Source organism: Asparagus officinalis, chromosome 8 (assembly GCF_001876935.1).
Source record: "Asparagus officinalis chromosome 8, Aspof.V1, whole genome shotgun sequence".
NCBI classification, from domain to species: Eukaryota; Viridiplantae; Streptophyta; class Magnoliopsida; order Asparagales; family Asparagaceae; genus Asparagus; species Asparagus officinalis.
In genome coordinates this window covers 115,851,412-115,870,474 of record NC_033801.1, presented here as the reverse complement: position 1 = coordinate 115,870,474, position 19,063 = coordinate 115,851,412, and the positions used below count along the sequence as shown (strand labels likewise).

The 19,063-nt window shown below is 35.1% G+C and overlaps 1 pseudogene; it reads right to left on the bottom strand.

Annotated features, from left to right (window-relative positions):
• On the bottom strand, positions 2,616 to 18,178 carry LOC109821770 (annotated as a pseudogene).

Sequence of the window (19,063 nt, the reverse complement as noted above, 5' to 3'; positions counted from 1 at the left end):
GGGGTCCTTTTTGTTAAAAAGGACGACCCTCCAAAAAGTGGCGTATGCTGCTTTGATGTGGAGAGCACACGGTATTCTTTAGTAAAAGGCGAAAGAATAGTTCGCTCTGTGCTCACCACGCAGCTGCGTACTTCTTGATGTTAATGAGCCCGCCTATTATATAGGCTTCCGGCTTCACAGTCCTTTATTTTACCCGATGTGGGACTAAATTAAAAGAATATTTCCCTGTCCCCCAGTTTCAACCTATCAAACTTCTTTCTCACTCGCGGCCACAGCGAGGGCTGCCTCCGTTTCTCTCTTCCAAGCTTCTACCATGGTAATTATTTTCCCTCTCGATTATGCAAAATCTATTGTTCATTTCTTCATCTTGGCCTTCGTAATGCAAGTTTTACTCCCATTATCATTTCTATTTGTATAATCTCACCTTATCAGGTTCCATATATTTTCTAGAAAAGCCTATTTTAAGTTAAAGGCTTTTTCTAAAACATGGCTATAGATTATAAAGTTTGAAGTGTATTTTAAAGGGGAAAAAGATTCATAATTTGATAATTCCATCGACAACTTCGTTCTTTGTGTTCAATTGTGCATTCCCATCATTCAGTTTTAGAACAGGAGAGATGGGTTTGAATTTGTTCTTCATACCCTAATTGGTGGTTTTTAGTTTTTAGGGTAGCAAAATGCATGAGCCCATTGGCGCTGAGATTTTCTTAATGAAACCCTTGTCAATTGGTGGCTAGTACTCTCCTATTCTTTTTACTGCATCTCATGGTTTTTTTAGTTAAAACTATAAAGCTGTCTGTTATATCCTCCTCAGAATCCTAAAACAGCCATGGATGAATCATGTTGGGAAGTTAGTGGACGTTCCCGTTCCAAAGGCTAAAGCTCTTCTTACCTTCGCTCATATATTTTAGGGACGCGAGCTATCCCCATAAGATAGAGATGCATGTATGAAGTTACAATGGATGGGCAGTCAGTGAAATTATCCAGTAAGCATCATCATAACCAAAGAGGAGAGAGAGCTCAATTTTATAGTCTTACAAATTTCTCTCAATGGCCATGACTTTAATTATTGTTGTCCTTTTTTTTCCCCTGATGATAACCTTGGTCCTTTTATTCTCTGTTTTTGCTACAATTATTCCATGCTTGATTACCAAAGGAGTGTCTGATTTAGCTGTTGACAAGTGTGGATGCTTATCCAACCTTAGAGTCATGGTAGGGCAATGGATCCTTTGCTAGGGGGTTTATTTTGCTTTCGTCCTCCATGCAGGAAGTCCCTTATAAAATTTTCAGTAGTTCTAATTACTGCTGGAGGCATAAAGAACATAAATGGCCTTTTATTTTTTTAACCTGCTAGTTTTTGGTTGCTTACTACTTTGCTCAAACATGGAATATCATGCTCACGATTTGTGACAAGTAATACTCGTTAACTTTTTAATATATCTGTCGATTTTGGGCGTTGGTTCATAGCATTCTGTTGACTTTAAGGCACAATTGAGGTAGTTTGTCCTATATGCACACTTCCAAGATCATATATGGCTGAATTTCGGTGGCAAATGCGATGTTGATAGTTGCATTCAGATGTATAGTCAGATATGTCTTCTTTTATTTAAATGGAAATCATGTATTGCTTTGCAGATATCTTAGGAATGACTAATTCACGGTAGTAATCGGCATTACGTGTATAGACCTTGTTGAGCTTGAATGTGCAGCTTTTTCATTAAAGCTTGCAGTTACAACTAGTGCATGGTAATTAATCATGCAATTTTTATGTTTTCACATCATTATTTGCTAGCACAGAAGCTTTCATGTTTATCTTCTTTGAAAATTTAGCTTTTCTATGCAAAATGCAAAAAGATAACCGTAGACAAGAGGATAGGCGATAAGAAGAACAGCAACAACTCCCAGATGATCATGGTGATAACCAAAGTAATCCTCTACAAAAGTAGAAATTGACATTGTCTTTCCAAACACCATGATCTCCTTGTCTATGTCTTCATATTGGGAAGTAAAGAGGCCATTTAGTATCCAGGCCATGGGGTTGATATAATAAAGCCAAATCCACCACTTCGGGATTCGCTGCAAGGATTCACCAAGAAAAAGAATGAACATTACATATCTACCAGTTAAAATGCATGAAGTTAATTTAAGAATCCTTATCTGCCAGTTAAAATGCATGAAGTTAATTTAAGAATCCTTATCTGCCAGTTAAAATGCATGAAGTTAATATTAAGAACTCTAAAAGATAAATACTAAATCTCAAATACGCCGTTGAACTTCTGGGTATACATGTGCAGAGATGTTAATTTCAGTAGATATATTTATCATATTTGTGCTTCTAGGTCTATAAAAACAAGTCAAAGATCATTTGCACTGATCTTGAAAGATTGGCAAGAATCTATAAATAGAAAAAACAAATACACCGCATATTTACAATGCCTACCAATCTTATGAATCTTATATTAACAGGGACAATAATGCATTTCTGAAAAAGCCAGGTGGTCTGTTAGTTTTGAGGAAATCTTGCCTGTAGTATATTGTTTAACCTCCTTCAAACAAGAAGCAGTACTTCCAATATTCAAAATCTCAGAAAGAAGGTTAGAGAAACAAAACATGAAAAGCTATACTATTGGAAAATAAATTTATTTGAGGCATTGATTAAGCCAAATGAATTTACATTATTGATTAGACATAAAAAGAATTGTAAAATAGAAAGAAACAATCAGAATATATTAAACAGATCTCAATATAACCATGACGCATATAATTAAATACGAAAGATCCTTCATGGGGAGTTAGTCTAGCCAATAAACTGTTGCTGCTATTGTCTTGATTCCGGATTGACTGGAAGGACAAGGAGGATTTGGTGAGGGGTGTTTTTAGTTTTTAATACTATCTATTGTAGCATAACCCTGGAGGGGGAAGAGAGAAGAAAAAGAGGAGGCAAGAAAGAAAACCAAGATCTATACAATTGTAGGTCAGATTTTTGGGTTGAACCTCATAAATCTTGTCTTGTGTGAAATTTTTTTTCGTTTGTTTTCTGCTTTCTGCTCGTGTTCTTTCAATTATCGATCCCCTAGATCTTGTGGTTCCATGTTTCAGGACCATCGTGTGGTGGTAGATCGGCATTCGTTGCAGGGTTTTATGAATTCAACGTAGCTTTATGAACTTAGTTTTACAAGTCATTTTGTGGCATTGGTTCAAGAGTTAATTGCAGATAAACCCCCTGTAGTATCACCAATTTGAGCTTACTACCCTTGTAGTCCTATTGTTGCAAATAGACCCCCTGAAAGAGTTCTATTGCTGGAGTTAGACCCCCCCTGAAAGAGTTCTATTGTTGCACATAGCCCCCAGTGAAAATCTACTGTTGCAGATATCCCCTGTAAAAAGGGTCAAAAAGTTTTCATTCAGGGGGTCTCTCTCCAGCAGTAGAACTCCAGAGGTGTTAAGTTTAATTTTGTGATAGTACAGGGGTCTATCTGCAATTAACCCTTGATTCTGTTGAGACTGTCCTAGCATTATAACTTGGTTGGATGTATGACCTAGTGGTAATGGATGTAATCTTCACAGTCTATTAACACTCAGCAGCATTATGGTACAAGAAACCCTGGGAACAAATTTGTAGAAGCAGGATAACAGAATGAATGTCGGCCATTGTAAACTAAAGTGACTTTGTTCCAAGTTTTTAAGTAAGAGAAGTGAAGGAAGTACTTACTGGGCCAGGAACCATAAAGCCTGAGAAGAGATTTAGAACAGCATAACAATGTGCAGAACATTGTGAAGAAGAACCATAAAAACTTATGAGCCAACCAATGATAGCCAACTGTTGGATATATAATGGCTGTAAATAGTCCTACTTGGATGAATACATAAGGAGTCTCAATGACCATCTGCAGAAAACAGAGAACAATACAACATGCTTTAAATTCATGTAGGCTGTGAGTCTGTATTTTACATGCAAAATATCGAGAAAGCTGATTTACCTGTGCCAATGAGTAGGCCCATGGAGAGTACATTCCTGCATATCTCTCACGGTAGAGGACAGTGCGTTCAGTTGCCACGAATGTCAAAACTGATGTCGTATTTATTATACCAAAGAAGATAGTGGCAACATACATCAATCCAAACATGTTGAACAGATCTTGTTGGTTGTTTCTTCAACAAAAGAAACAAACATGGCATCAGTACAGAAAGTATGGCCCATCTCCTATATTATCTTATTTATTTTCAAAAATAGAATCCAGTTCAATGTGGACTTTTTCTGTGAAATATGTTCAATGCAGAGAATTATTATCATGACTGCATAAGTTTTAGTTTGTATAACTCTGTTAGCTGACTGCTCAAGTTTGGATGTAATAGAAGGGTTATGCGCTTTATCTCAAGTAGAAGCACTGGTTACCATATTATAAATTCCTTTCTATTTCTTATTCTTGATGTCTGACTACAATGTTCCTTCATTGAGAACGAGAGAAACATGTGCTCAATTTTTTTCAAACCTTTTATTTTACCTACATCCATTTCTAATGTCCTCGTTGTTTTAACCCTTCAATAGGGCAAACTCAGCTTGTGCAGATATATCAGTCTAGTATCCAAAATGTAAACTACAATGTTTCTTCATTGAGAACGAGAGAAACATGTGCTCAAATTTTTTCAAACCTTTTCTTTTACCTACATCCATTTCTAATGTCCTCGTAGTTTTAACCCTTCAATAGGGCAACCTCAGCTTTTGCAGATATATCAGTCAGGAGCAACGTTCATGGCCTTTTTTCTGTTGTGAATGGTTAATGTCTATTCATTTGAATAAAATAGACAGAAATGCTATTTAATTTAATGAAATAATTTTTTGCCTCTAATAGAATCCCACGCAAGAAAACTGGCAATCCCATTCCTATCTCGCTTTTGGCCAAAAAATTTCAGATTTATCTTTTCTTGTATTTGGCTCATCATGTAGGAGATGCTTGGTTCACTCTGCACTTGCAACTGCCAATTTTAAAGAGCGTGAAATAATTATACTGACTTACATTGTCCTCCCATGTTGCCAGAATAAAGCTGCAAATACTACTGACGTGATAATTGTAAATATCATGCGTGTCAAGTTATAATGAGGACTTCTCCAGTATGAAAGATACTGCTTCCACAAGCAAGCTTTGAACTGTCCCCAACTGTTTTGCGGAAATCGGGTAGGAAAATGTAACTCAGTTGAGTCTGGTGGGGATTTACTCAGTTGTTTGACTAGCTCTTGGTTATCCCTGAAAATGGGGAAAATTGGAAAACAAGGTAACATTCACATCTGCACCTAAATAAGAATTTTCAAAATTTACCGTGATTTTTTTGTCATGTTATATATCAACAGTCACTTATTTATACAGTATTCCAATTATTTCAAGTATAGGTAGATAAATATAAAGTATAAACATCTAGGCATCAGTAATTACTAACCTGTAGAGTGATGACTCTCTGTATACTTGCGCAAAATCTACATTAAGTTCTGCTTCAGCTGTTGTAGAGGTAACTTCCAACATCCATGTTGCTGGATTGTAATTATTCTTTATACTAGGTATTCCAGCAATGCCCTGATACAGTAAGTGAAATCCTTCAGTTAATGTTTGTACTATTACGTATTGATCTGAAGCATGATATATAAGTATACTATAACTTCTCTTAAATAAAATAAACTTGCATGTTGTAGTTTCATCCACTAGTATATTGAAACTAATACATTATCAATAACAATCATGTTTGGTTTGAATGACTCTTATTGTGTAACTATATTACTAATACATTATCAATAACATTCATGTTCCTCTAGCTATATCCTCCACCGTGAATTTCTATTTGTTTATTTGGTTAAATGTTTTGGAGGATGCACAGTCTTCATATGTTTTTTCCTTCATGCACTTCTTTCTTTTAGATTATATCTGTGACTAAACTCAATCAATAGTCTGTAGGCTACGAGGTGTTCTGTTCTCAAATTTCTAAGCCAATTCTCGTGCTATAAGCCTGGGACAAGCAACTAGTCAGATTCCTTGCTATCTGCTTTTCTTCATTTTCTTATTTCCTTTTCTTGACCTAATTCATCTTCCTTCCAGCAAAAATTTGTTGATTACCTTATATCGTAGATGATGAATAGTGTATACGCGTGTTCATTCTGATGTTAGGCAATTTTCACTTTGCCTTTCTTCTTTAACTATCTGCCCGTTTTTGTTTCTTTTTCCCTAATCCATGTAGTTGCATCCTTATACTGCAGTTGGTGTCTAGTGTATATTGTTCATTTGATGTTGTGGAATTCTTGAACATTCAACACAAATATCTCTGGGTTTATTTTAAGTAGCTCCTCGTCTTTGAGTTTTTCTTGAAATGTGCCATCATCATGAGCAGGAACCAAGTAAAACAAGCTGATGATGCCAAATTTGTAATTTCAAAATACATAAAGTATTTCCTAGTAGCATCCGCACTCAAGTTTCATCTCTATTACCAGTGACCTGCACAATATGTTATGCTGAGTAATGTCGATCTTGTTGGCATTATGTTTGTCACCTATCATGTAAAATTGTACTGAAATCCTTTGAGCTAGATGCAGTTAAGAATGTTTTCCCTTGTAATTCTTCTTAGTTTTGCATTATTCTCATATTTGTGGTATCAATTTCATTGTTGAGCATCATATACACTAATACACCTCTTGGATTACTTTAAATTTTACTAGTCATACTGATAAAGTTTGGCATTAGCACTAAGATGCAAATTATAATATTGCCTTTAAATTGAGAAATGCAAATAATGGTGCATTAGTACTAAAGCAACAAATTCTGACATGGAAAAACCTGAAGTTGTTACTTTTCCTACTCCTATCTATGTGTCACAAGTTCAAAATGTAGGTTATCAGTTCTACTAGTTAACAAAATAACTACACATATTGTTTCCATGGCCTTCATATTCCATTGCATGCAAGGCTTTATCTACCATTGATGTGCTATCTCTCAGTTGTTACTGTCACTGCATAGAATTCATCTCTTCCCATAAAATGTATGCTTTCTCCCTCCTTTTCCCATACCTTTTCTTTTATGAATCATGGAAATTATATATCCAGTTCCATTTCACCTTATTTTCCTCCATCAAAAGAAGAGCGCTGAGTTCTTAATGGATCAAATATGATTAATATTAATCACATTTGAGCATTTCAAGCATCACCTTTTAATTTGCCTGTTACCAATCTACTACATGTACCGTACTAACTTGGTATCTTTTTGACTGCTACGTGTTTATGATCTGTCAAGAAATTAATCTGTTGCATAATCATATTGTCCATTTCTCGCCTTATCTAAGTGCATCATATTATGCTCTGAACCAATCTTCCCCGGATAATTATTTATTTTGTGTCTGGCGCAGTGAGCTTCCCCTAAATTTGTATTATGAATCCGATGCTCGCAATTCATCGCTTCTCTGATGCTTAAGTAACTTGGCTGATAAATTAAGATTATTATTCTTAATTGATCAAGGCAGTATTGTAGCAGGCATTTGTAGCTAGTAAAATGTCATACATGGTGGTTTCTTTGTGTTAGATGGTAAAAATATTTAATGCTAGAGAGGGATAGCCAAGTTTTATTTAAAGCAAACATAATAAGGTGCAATTGCAGTTTCCCATGAGTGACTTAAGTTCTTCTTGTTTTCCTAGTACACTAATAAGAGTAGCATTTTTTATGTCATTTCGTAAGACCTCGCAGTATGATGATTGATAACATTGATTCAATGGTTTTGACGAATGCTAACTTGCCAACTTCCAGCCTTTGCGCAACATATGAGGATAAAGGGTACTGTATAGAGAATCGTAAGATCAATTTCCATTTATAACTTCTAAATTAGACTAGAAAGAAGGCTCTCAGATATCTTAAGATTCTTAGCCTATCTTTTAATTAAACTTAATTACCTGAAACAATCATGAATATAATAAAACGTACCTCAAAGTACTCAATAACTTTAGTTGAATGCTGACCTAATGGCCCGGCATATATCACTTCTCCTCCCCTTTTCATGAGAATTAGCTGGAGGAATATGAAATTGTTTTTCATCAAATCTTAAATCAAATAGGAGAAAAGAAGCAATCTAAACAAAAGTAGAAGTTATACAATTAATGGTCGTAGCAAGAGCTTAAGGTAGAGGAAGAGTTCTCCATTGGTATATTTCAAAAATCAATGTAAAATATCTGCAATTTAGAGATCTTTCAAAAGGTTGGAATACTGAAATTTTTAGTACAATGTCCTGTAATATATATTCTGCAAATGTATAAAACCAGGGAGCTTTTGTAGCTCTTTGATCATCTAGATGGCTTTCATAAATGGATGAAATAAATGTTTTCTTCTGTTTAATGAGAATTACTTCCAAAAAATTTCACAAATTTAGGATTAACTGGCGAATGAAGCTCACCACATGGATTTAGGATGAAAATTATTTCTGCTACCTTTCACCAAACTATATTAGTCAAGACAACGGAATGTGAAGATATATGTTGGCTATAAACAACTTTAGTTTCAATTTAATCTCCTTTGTAAATTCCTTCTGTATTTGCAAGATAATCAATCAATCTATATATACACACAAAACACACACAGACACACACACACTAAAACAATGTCCTATAATTGCCACTTGCCAACTTCTTTGAATTTTAGATATTATAATTTATTCTTACAATTTAAATAAACAATATGATAATATTGGGAATGTGAAAAGTCATCTTTATATACTGTATAAAAGACCCACAAAAGAAAGTTTTCATTATGCACAGCCTCCAATAATTTAACCCGTCAATTAAATTATATTTTTGTATTCCACCATTAACATATTAATTCTCATACAAACCCATTCAAATTCTCAATTCATAGCCTCTCTTTCTCTACTAATTTATTATAAAATTTCTCCATCGTCATCTTCATTCGACAATATTTTATACAACCATTAATCTTCAATTCAAGAATAGAAAAAACTCCATTGGAAGGTATAATTAATTTTTATTTTTATTTCACTGATAGTATATATGCCATTTTGCATTTTATTCCAAATTCTACTTCCATTCAATACAAATAGAGTGATATTATAAAGTATGTGATTATTTGTACAATTATATTTTAAAGGATGAAAATTAATATGAATATGTTTATTAAATTGCATTTTATTTATATATGCAATACTTGAATAAAGTTAAATCATGATTTAACAATATGTTTTAGAAAGTTAAAGCTAACTCAAGTTTTAATAACTATGAGAAAACATTTTTAATAAGAGGAATATATCAACCAAAAAACAAAAAAAAAACAAAAACAAAGATGTAGTCTTATTTTATAAATAGATATATACTAACTCTTTTGTTCTCATTATATATATGGTAAGTTTTAACAAATTTAAAGCGTAATTCAATTACTCATGGCTATAATAAAACTATAATAAAAGTTTTTTTAGCATGATAAAATCATTGCGAAAAGAATTGTTGACTTTCTTAAATGGTTATAGTTTAAATTTTATTTTATTATTTTGGTAAATAATACTTCATGAAAAAAATTCTGCAGTAACGCACAGGTATAACACTAGTTATTACCTCATCAAACACCTCAAATATATCGGTACTAGGTTGGTGAATTGTGCAGACCACTGTTCTTCCTGTTCCAACAACATTTTCCACTGCACGCATAACAATTGCAGCTGCTCTAGCATCCAAACCTGATGTCGGTTCATCCATGAATATAATAGATGGATTTGCAACAAGCTCCACAGCAATTGTCAGTCGTTTTCGCTGTTCAGTAGATAATCCGCTGGTCCCAGGTATCCCAACTAAAGAGTCTTTAATTTTGCCAAGCTCAATTGTCTCAAGGACTTCAGTTATGAATTCCTAATGATCAAATATCAACGATTAAGTCTAGCCTTTACAGACAAGTATTACATCTAAACTTGAAGTGGTAGTTTTGTTGTCCCAGATTATCTATTGCTTGTTTGAGAATTATAGTGGTACTTTACACAAAAAACGAGGTTATGCAAGTATTGGGATCAACTTGTGATGGAAGCCTCAGCCAAGCTGAATATATCACTGACTCTTCTACAGTAACCCGATATCCTAGCAAATGTATGTCATTCTGCTCACAGTAACCCGATATCCTAGCAAATGTTTTTTGTACCTTAGGATATCCTCTGATTGTTATGTACCCTTCAATAGTACCCCCTGTTTTTCTTATGGCAAGAACATCAAATAGTGTGGTCTTCCCTGCACCACTTACACCCATCAATGCTGAGAGGATTCCAGGACAGAGTGCACCGGTAATACTATGGAGCAGCTGTAGTTTTTTTTCTGCATGGCCATGTTCTCTCATTTCCTACTATGCAGGACAATAATATGAGTATTAAAGAAAGTTTCCATTACTTTAGTCCTATCAGATAGGATATAATGACAATTTGGATATGATTACCGGAGGAGTGTCGACATAGTATTGCACATCCTGAAATGCTAATGTGAGGGGAACAAACGGTAAAACCAAACTTCCTGCAACATATTTCTTAAACTTAGTCTAGTTTGACTTAGTAAGTTCTGTAGATATTTGATAGTTCTTCCTTCATTGAAGAGAGAGACAACGCAGTCTTACCTTTCTTCTATGTCTTGTGGAAGTCCTGGAAGATTTATCTTTTGATGTGTTCCTCGGGTCCATTGCATTATTAGAATCTTCTGTTTTCTTTATTTGAGAAAGCTTCTCGCGGGAGATGATAGCTCGAGATACTCCTGGTGCTGAAAATTAGAGTCTTCTTGTCAGTTCTTTTTTTCCTCGTGAGAAAGTAATATAGGAGCCAAGATCTCTCACAGTAGAAGAATATTTTTCGTCAGTTGTATACTAAACTTGAGAGTGTAATGAGATACATTACAATTAGTTGACATAGCTTACATTTTTTGAAAGTTATTACCATAGTAAATGTCACATTGAGAAGTAAAATATGTCCAACCAAAGCACCCGTTGATATCCAGTAAAAGTAGCTATTGAAGTCCAGTCCACGGCTTGTCAAAACTTGCTCTCCTATAACTGTATTTGCTGATGAAATCTGTGAAAAATAGAAGATATTCAGAAAGATTCGGAGTTTAAAACAGATTCAATATGAGGTTAATGTGAGAATCAATTAATTGGTTGTTGAGCCACGCCTTTTCCCATCGGGGTGCAAGGAACTCATTTACTGCCAAGCCTATCTCTGCATAGACTCTGTAAAGGAAATCATGGGCATTTTTATTTTCGTCCTGAAACATGATTCCATTTGATTATGTATTTTGTATATCAAATGTGCACGTCATGACTCTTTATCTCTATGTCTGTACACTTTTCTGCTCTGCAGGATTTACTGGGTTTATTCCTGGTTACACTAGTGTAAACTGTGTTGTCAAAATAGGTAGATAGATATCAGGTTGATAGCTGGAAAAATTGTTGCAAAGCCTTTTCATCAATCTTAATTGGCCAATGCCTAATATAGGATCCATTGTTGATATGGAATAGGTGTGATAATGATGATAATGTTGGTAAGTTTAGAATATGGAAGGACTGGACTTACAGCGTGGGAGAATGAAACCACCAAATGCCAGGACAACTAGTAAAGACAAAGTACCACTAGTTGAAGAAGCCACTGCTGTTTGGAAATATGAGGCAAGAAAACGAAACAGAGAAAGTGACATCTGGTGCACAGCGAGAAGCAGAAGAAATTGTCGAAAGAACCTAATAAGACATAAAAAGAAAGCTGATCAGAGATATGTATGTCTCTCAACCCTAAAGAGTTGGACAATGAAGACAACTTTGAAAGCTACCTTACTGCCTCTGGGCTGTATCCAATTCCGTAGTATGTAATAGATGTCCATATTAAAGATTCTATCAAAGAGATAGGAACTTTTAAGAGAAAAGCAGGAACTGCATAAGCCCATGCAGGATAGAAGTAAAAATCTCGTTGTTTGTAGAACACTTGGTAGTCTAGAAACTGTCATGGCCAACTCTGGAAATCCATTAACCATATTGATGATTAATGTGTAAAACAGTGCTCCGAGGTAGCTAGTAGCATGAAAAACATCGACACCCAGACGTGTGCGTAGGAAAACAGTCATTGTGATGATTGCAGTAAGAGAGAGCTGCAAGAAGGTTGTATAACTTTTTGAGCTGAATGCTTATCTTTCTTATTAGCAACAAAAGATTAACTCATGGGAGTGTATATACCTGAGTTGTTTTGAATATGTACACAAAGGAATTTCTCTTCATGAGAAGAAGTTCCCTTGCCATGCAGGCTTTAAAAAGTTCCCACTTTGGCAAGGAATAAACGCTGAAAGATAAAGCATTCTTATGACTCTGAATAGAGCTTTTGTGGTCCAACCACAATCTCCGCTATCCAGTTTTGCATACAGAAACAGTTAGAATCATTGAAGGTAACAAATTTAAGTCCCAGTAGATCAGGGTGATTTCTAGAATGAAAAAGTAAGCACATAAGATTTTTGGAGTTTGTTTCCTTGTCTTTTTCACAGTACCTGTAGTCAACCTTTTCTTTTGGCCACCTGAGATTCCTCTTCTCGTGACATCTCCAATCATTGTATCTGAACATATGTCCAGTCCCATTATCTGCTTACCAAACATTTTTTACGAAAGTGAATTAGTTCCTGAGACCAAATAATTTAAGGGGTTATGAGAAACTCTAGTTTCTATGGGTATTGAGTTAGGGAAAATTACCTTCAGTGTATAGTCTGTTTGGAGACGTCTTTCTAATCCATCCACAGAAATGGCCTACATTAACAAATCCATTCTTCAGCCCAATCATTGCATGAAATCATCAAAGTTTTGTCTGAAATTCATTAGTGTTATCTAATCGATATAAATAACATATATAGATTATAGAGATTAAGCTAGACCACTCAATGGATCACTCTTATCATTTCTTGTACTAATCTTTATCATCAAAGAATGAAGAAATTGTAGCTAGTCTTAAACTTATAATGGTGCAAGATCCCTGATTCAAGAAAAAGTTTCATGGAAAGAAGCAACGGTTACCTTCATATATGTATCTATGTCAGATTCAGGGATAATTCCAGCCTGCTTCTCCCTTCTGGTGACTTCCTTCATAATTTCTGTATGGGAAAAAACAGTTTGAATTAGGGATAACATTTTATATGGGTGTTAGTTGGCCAGTGTCTAGGAATGATTTTAGGAGATTTAAAGACTTTACCAGCTCTGCTTCCAACACCTTGAAAGCGTGCTGAAAAGTCCAAAGTCTCCCTCACTGTCATCTCAGGGACGTGCAGGTCATATTGGCTTACATAAGCTGCTGTTTTCTCTGGGACAAACTCTTCCAATCTGAAGCCATTGTATGAAATTTCTCCTCTAACCTGTGTGATATGAACTCGTTCGTGAAAGGTTGAAAACCTCATATAGAAATCTAACCCATATAAATGGTCATATTACAAGAAAATGAGATTTGTTTTGGCGGACTGGTAGCAACATTCTGTTGAGACGGAGAAGGCAAAGGGTCCCTTTGATAATATTAAAGAAATATATAAAATACCGCAAGAATGAGAAGTCGTGTGTCATCAATTGCAATTTGTGATAGGCATATCCTGATTTGTTCTCCAATACTTAACATATAAAAACTATTTACTAGAATAGTGGAGCATTGACATTATGCATTGTATCTTCAGTTATTTAGGATGTCAGATTGTTGGTGATTAACTGGAAGATCATAACTTGGCCAGATCATTAGTGTCAGGATACAAACACTACCATATCAGAGCATCTATGACATTGCAAACTCAAATGGATAGCACAAATGGCCTTAGTGGGTGATGAGATCAAAGGAAAAAATTAAGGAACTGTCCTTACGTGTTGACTCCCTACTTTTTAGCTTAATATTAAGCTTTTATAAACTGGGAGCACAAAGAAGAGGGTTAAAAAAAAGGAACCTTTATCAGGACTAAAGAGGAAGTATATATACCTAGGTAGTATGTAATGGCATTAGTAAACCCTAACTAACTGAAACGAATTTTTACCTTTCGAGAGGAAAAGGAACAGGCAGGGAAGATGGATTTGTACTGCTACAAACACATGGAGTAATGCTTGATTTTTATTCTCTTTCAGTTAGTCAAAATATGCGTACTATTCTATTCCAGTATTCTTTACTATATTAGGTAGAATGTACCTGATCAGTGAGCCTGTTTTCTTCCCTTTTATACAATGGTGCAAATTGACAGTACATAATAAAAATGATTGCAAAACAATAGAAATGAGACATATATCTTGGTTATAAACTTTTCCTTTCTTATCTTTAAGTTAGATCTAGCATCCTATGGTACAATCAAAATTATATCTTCAATTTATTTAAATTGGAATATATCTGTTTAGGGAAGTATGTAGACAGTGACAACTTGTACTTCAAAACAATTGTTGATATGATACAATGATATTTCATTTTAGAAAGATTTGCTGCCCGATGTTCTTGATCATATAACAGGATAAGAGTGTATTTGTGTGTTTGTGTACACTAGGAGGGCATGTGCGTGTTTAGTCATGTGGGAAGCTTGCATAGTGTGTTCAAATTAGGGTGTTCAAGCTATCTACAGCTGTGACAAAATTTTCAATAGGATAAATTATACTGCCCACTTAATTAGTTAGAAATGGGGCACCCGTTATGGAAGCAATGATATTTGAATGAGCTTGAGACAGATGGAAGTACCTTAAATATAACCAGAAGAAGAGAACTATGGATCGCAATGTAATTTTTTTAAATGAAAATCACTAAAATGAGATAATTAGTGCTGCGGTGAAATCTTATCAAGTGGATGGGATATGGTCTAGGAATAGGTTACTTAAGTTAACTCAAAAGAAAATTTTAGAGAGAGATCAGAAATTACTGATAACAGATAGAAAAATAAAATACATAGTGTTATTAATTATGCCTATCTGGAGTAATAGGAAGACAAAACCTCGAGATTCTTGTCTAACTGCCCTGCCAATGCTTTCAAGAGAGTAGTTTTTTCCGCACCCTGGAGGTCCAAGTAAGAGAGTCATCCTGCAATTCCATGTACAAGAGAAAACATTCTCATAGTAAAGCAAGTGAAGATGACTTTGAATAATGATTCTGTCCATTCTATTCATCCATGACTTCAAACTCACTTTAGTTGTGACCAGTTATAAAATGAACCTGTGTTATAATAAATGAGCATAATAATCCTTAATACTTTCCTGGAAGGCTTAATAATGCCACTGCTGTCGCTTAGGATGCTTATCTTTGTTCCCTCAGTCTTCAAACCAGGAACCTTAGCTTAAGAATATCATATTGAAAGTATTTAATCAAATGCTCCACTTAAGGTTAAAGTTACTTAATATTTGGTTTACATATGAAACTACTAATTTGCAATAAAATTAACACGGAGTGAAGACAGTCTGAGAAAACCAGCTTTAGGAGGTCATTTCTTCCATATTTTTGTATTTATAAGAACCATAAATGTTGTCCAAGATGGTAAGAAACCATGGCTTAATTATAGTTATATAACTAAACTTGGATAGGGAGTACATATATCACCAAAAGAATTCCTTTAGCAGCATTCCATAAAGTGGGTAGAGGCCTCCCTTTAACTACTTCACACTCTGCTTCCACGGTCAAATTCTTGTATCGTACTTCAATAGTGGGAAGTTTCACATTTACTCTGTGTCACGCCCCAGGCCCACGGGCCCGTTGGCGCGTGCAAGCTGTGGGACCCACCAAGAACAACTCGATGTTGGCTTAAATCCACTGTCAAAATGCCAGCACTAGTTGTTCTTGGGCGTTGGGCTTCTCTATTTAAGCCACTAATAATATTCTTCACACTAGTTCATGTGGGACTAAAGTGGGGGTGTCACAATCTCCCCGCCTTACAAAGACGATGTCCTCATCGTCACGACATGACAATTGGCACATCCCAATATCACTGTCAGACGATGTGGACTCTAGAGGTGACTCCTACGGGCTCTAGAGGCGGTTCCCACCGTATCTACACGGTGTAACACTTAGCCCTGTATAGCACTTAGCTCCATACTTCCGACTAACAACTGCTCTGATACCATTTTGTCACGCCTTAGGCTCACAGGCCCGTTGGCGCGTGCCAGCCGTGGGTTCACGGAGAGCAACTCGTGGGTTGGCTAAAATTCACTGTCAAAATGCTAGCACTAGTTGTTCTTAGGCTTTTGGTTTCTCTATTTAAGCCACTAATATTTCTTCACACTAGTCCATGTGGGGGTGTCACACTCTGCAAGAAGTACCTCTTGATCATTGCAAAGCTAGACCCAACCCAATATGTACGTATATTACACCCATCAGTGGTACAATATACATGAAACACACTTTAAGAAAAAGAAACTGTAAATTTTGTTGCAAAGCTATAGAATTGTTAGACAATTCGATAATTTTAAAATTTCTTCCTTGCATACACAGAGTTATGGACATATGGTTGTTTTCCAGTATACATATACAAGAATGAATACAGAACATTAATGATAATCGTTATTGGTTTTCTAGCAATTTCAGAAAAAAGATTTACAATTAACAGAACAAAAATGGAATATTTGGGGCTTAAGTGTTCTCACCCGAGAAGGATATTATCCTTATGGTCATTAGCTATGTTGACGCATTTGTATTTTTGAACTTCTGATATCTTTTTGTTCTTGTCCGCACTTGTTTTCTTTTCTTCTCTTTTTTTTATTGATATCTTTTCGTTATTGTGTACTTGTACATGTGGATCTCTTTTTTGTTGAAGACCCTATGTTTTGGACATTGCTGGGTCCTGTACCAATTAACTTCCTTTCATTTCTGATTTGTTTTTGGTTCATGGAGATCATGTTAATTCCTATTCTATGTTTGCATTGGTATTTGTATGGTGAAGCTGCTTTTTCATCAGATACCATAGAAGACGTTGATTCAACGTGGTTAATCATTTTGATAGTCATTTTAATAAGGGCTTTCGTTATATTAGATTCCCAAATCTTTGTTAATTGTATATTAGACCCCAAATCCATGGAGCTGTTTTAAATGAGAGTCCCAAATCTATTAAGATGTTCTGAATAAGAGACCCCCGTTTCAAACAAATATGAAGATTTGGGGGGTGTCTAATATTAAGTTTTGAGGGTCTAATATGGAATTAACAAAGGTTTTGAGGTCAAATATAACAAAAACCCTTTTAGTAAATGCTGTCCACTTAGCACAAGTTCATATGACATCTAAGGACAAAGATATACATGATTTACTTTGTTGGCAACATAAGCAGCTAAAATTTTCCTGTCCATTCTTTGTCTTTGTTTCTGCAGCAGCCGGAGGTTATCATTCTCAATGTGCTTGATGAGCTTCTCGATGAGCAGCCGCCTCTCAAGAGCCCCGAGCTTGGTGACATCGACAACTCTCTTCTCTTTCTGGTATCCACTGCTCTCTCCATGACCCACCGACTTTCTCACCCTTTCAAAGGTTTCTAATCTCTCGATGGCTGCCCATTTAAGCTGATGCTCATCTTCACCTTCTCTTGCTGAGCCGATGTTGGAATTTCTTCGAAATGAAGACCTTATGTTTCTTCCTAGCTCTTCTAGCTCAATGTCATTATCTACTAACCGAGCCATTCTTTTGCCGGTAAAGAGAGGAGAAAGCAAAAAAGCTATATATAGTGAAGATTTCTTGGACTAAAAGGATCGATGTAATTGCTACATGAAACGCGGCTTGAGCGATATTTTAGCAGTGGACAGCAAAGTTACAGTTGACTTATGTATTGTTTAAAGCTAAACTAGGATCGACTGTTGTTAAGAATGCATCTGTCCGTAAAAGTTGACTTCTAATATTAAGAAGCTTTCAGTTGTGTTTTTTTTTTTATTAATCAACTTCGATGTGATAGTTTAATTCCAGGTGACTTGGACGTGTAAGTTTAGTTTTGAGTAGGATCTTGATTTGTGGAGCAATTAATGTGCTGATGATTCAAATAGAGGAAGAGTTGTCAAAGATTGGCAAGTCAAAAGTTTGCGTATTGCTAGGCATGTGACAATGAATCTGATGTGTTTGGTAGAGGAATCTTGTTGTATTTTGTAGAAATTAAGGTCAGTAGTGAAATAATGGACTTGGGTTAGTTATGGATAGACGCCCTGTAGTATTGATGTTTTGGATTTGCTACCCTCTAGTTTTATTGTTGCGAATAGGCCCCTGAATGAATTGTTTGACTCTTTTACCCTCGGGGGTCTACTTATCAGAAAACAGTTTTCTCTTCCTTAGATTTTTAGACGGGTATAAAAAAAAAAGAAATATTTAACATTCCAGGTTTTTTTACACATTACATGCCGATTTTAGCTATAAAACTCATGTTCCATTTATATTTGTATTTATTATTATTTTTTTTTTTCGTTTGCAATGCCGTAGGAGTTCAAAACAATCTACATGAAGTTCTCTGCGTATGCAAAATGTTGAAAATTGATGTAGTCACTAATTTTGTTGACCTATCCCTAATACTGCAATCCTTTCTCAATCTCAAAGCTCTTGGATTCTACGGCTAAGCCACTCTATGCGCTTTTGGTTGGGTTCTGATGTTGATTACTTTTTTCTTTTTTCAATTTTCAAGCTAAATAACAATGGAGAGTTTTATGTGACAAATTACACTTTACGAAGAAAGAATTTTAAAGACCAACTAGAAACCTGACACATGCAGATGCACATGATAAGAAAATTGCTTTCTTATATTATTACTATTTTTATTAAATATGAACAGTTATTTCATATAAATCACCGGAGCTGCTGCATTTAAATAGTGGATGCTGGGAAAGAGTGGGGATCATATAATTTTTTAACGTGATAAATGAAAATTATATTTACCTTCATTATTTGGCTTAGATGTCCTCCACTAATTTTATTTATATATTAATACAAATATATATATAGTTTATATATACCAAAAAACTTAGTGCTTTTTAATTTATATATATTTATTTTTTTAAAGAAAATCATACACTTTCTTTTGTGTACTCTCTATAAACTGAATATAATCGATATAGGCCTCCAATCTTATGTTCATGTCATT